Source organism: Schistocerca serialis, unplaced genomic scaffold, assembly GCF_023864345.2.
Source record: "Schistocerca serialis cubense isolate TAMUIC-IGC-003099 unplaced genomic scaffold, iqSchSeri2.2 HiC_scaffold_1061, whole genome shotgun sequence".
Lineage (NCBI taxonomy): Eukaryota > Metazoa > Arthropoda > Insecta > Orthoptera > Acrididae > Schistocerca > Schistocerca serialis.
The window spans coordinates 5,001-7,500 of record NW_026047252.1 but is presented as its reverse complement, the minus strand read 5'-3'; positions in this window follow the sequence as shown (position 1 = coordinate 7,500).

The window sequence follows — 2,500 nt, the reverse complement described above, 5'->3', positions numbered from 1 at the left end:
CGTTGTGCCTTAACCTAACCTACGTTGTGCCTTAACCTAACCTACGTTGTGCCTTAACCTAACCTACGTTGTGCCTTAACCTAACCTACGTTGTGCCTTAACCTAACCTACGTTGTGCCTTAACCTAACCTACGTTGTGCCTTAACCTAACCTACGTTGTGCCTTAACCTAACCTACGTTGTGCCTTAACCTAACCTACGTTGTGCCTTAACCTAACCTACGTTGTGCCTTAACCTAACCTACGTTGTGCCTTAACCTAACCTACGTTGTGCCTTAACCTAACCTATGTTGTGCCTTAACCTAACCTATGTTGTGCCTTAACCTAACCTATGTTGTGCCTTAACCTAACCTATGTTGTGCCTTAACCTAACCTATGTTGTGCCTTAACCTAACCTATGTTGTGCCTTAACCTAACCTATGTTGTGCCTTAACCTAACCTATGTTGTGCCTTAACCTAACCTATGTTGTGCCTTAACCTAACCTATGTTGTGCCTTAACCTAACCTATGTTGTGCCTTAACCTAACCTACGTTGTGCCTTAACCTAACCTACGTTGTGCCTTAACCTAACCCATATTGTACCTTAACCTAACCCATATTGTACCTTAACCTAACCCATATTGTACCTTAACCTAACCCATATTGTACCTTAACCTAACCCATATTGTACCTTAACGTAACCTAATTTGTGCCTTAACGTAACCTAATTTGTGCCTTAACGTAACCTAATTTGTGCCTTAACGTAACCTAATTTGTGCCTTAACGTAACCTAATTTGTGCCTTAACGTAACCTAATTTGTGCCTTAACGTAACCTAATTTGTGCCTTAACGTAACCTAATTTGTGCCTTAACGTAACCTAATTTGTGCCTTAACGTAACCTAATTTGTGCCTTAACGTAACCTAATTTGTGCCTTAACGTAACCTAATTTGTGCCTTAACGTAACCTAATTTGTGCCTTAACGTAACCTAATTTGTGCCTTAACGTAACCTAATTTGTGCCTTAACGTAACCCATGTTGTGCCTTAACGTAACCCATGTTGTGCCTTAACGTAACCCAATTTGTGCCTTAACGTAACCCATGTTGTGCCTTAACCTAACCTATATTGTGCCTCAACCTAACCTATATTGCGCCTTAACCTGACGCACGTTGTCGCTGAACCTGCTCTGTAATTGTTATGCAACTCGTTAAATTAGTGTAGTGTTGCCTAACCGCAACCCTCGCAATATAGTTCGCTATTCGCACTGCCCGGTCCCCTGTGTATCGCGTCATGTTAAACACCTTGCAGGTGTTGCTGACTTTCCACATGCTCCTGCTATACACTGTAATGTGGATAGCAGCAGGACGTACATGCCCCCCCCCCCTTCCCCCCTGCCTTCGCAAGCTGGTCGTTGAGAAGTTTGCATGTTCAATGCCCTTCGCATGCCGACGTACTCAGCCTACGTTGTGGTACGGCCTGTCACCTGTCCGCCGATGTACGCAAAACCCACAAACTGTACTGCACATTGGTCCGTATGTACTGAATGATACATCGTGGCACATGTGTGACCGTACGACGACTGCGCCTAGCAACGGCAGACCATACAGTCCAAATATTGTGCACGCAGCTACGTGTCGTCTCCCTATAAGAGCTGGATTGCAGTGTGGTACGCCATTCAGACGTGTGGGAGGAACGGACGCCCTGGATGGCGATCAGCATGAGCAGTCTGTTGATGTAGTGGAGCGTGTATTCGGACGTAGTCGTCTCTTCTCACACACCGTGATAGCATGTTGCACCGCGTTCCACATCTGCGACATCCTGCAGAGGCCGGCTGACAGTCGTTCGCGCAATGGACACCGCATACGTACGGGGGCTACCTTCCACGTGTTCTCGAGGCGTGCACATGTTGTTGCGTCTATGTGGGCAGACGTAGTGTGTTGTGACACCTGACACAGGCATGCAATACTCGTTGCAAATGGCGATGGACGTCTACGTTTGCTGGTGACGTTACGCAAATGAACAACAGGTAACCCGTTGTGGTGCGGTTGTTCTCGCTAGAGGTGAATCAGTGTTGGCGACGATCGGTCGAGCTATTAACCGGTTGTTTCAGGGATACCCACCATGCTCACGAACGTGAAAGGGGACCCACCATGCCCACGAACGCGAAAGGGGATCTGGGTGTGAGGCGATACGCGGCGGTGGCTGGGTGGGACCGTCCCCGGCCGGTGAGGGGGGGCCGCCCGGCGTGCTGGCAGCGCGGTGCGTGGGCGCACGCGCTACAGCCGGCTGGTGGGGGCGGCCAGTGGCAGGCGCGCCGGCCGACGGACGCGGCAGGCGGCGCAGCTGCGCGCCGGCGCCCCCTGCTCGCGGCGCCTTGCGGCCAAAGTAGGTCCTCGCGGGCCCGGTGCGAAGCGCGGTGGCCATCTGCAGTGTGCTGGTCCGATTGAGGACTGTGTGCGCTGAGGATGCGCCGCCGCCCGGCGCTCGGCGCCGCGACGCCGTCTGCTGCTCGGTCGCCCCAGC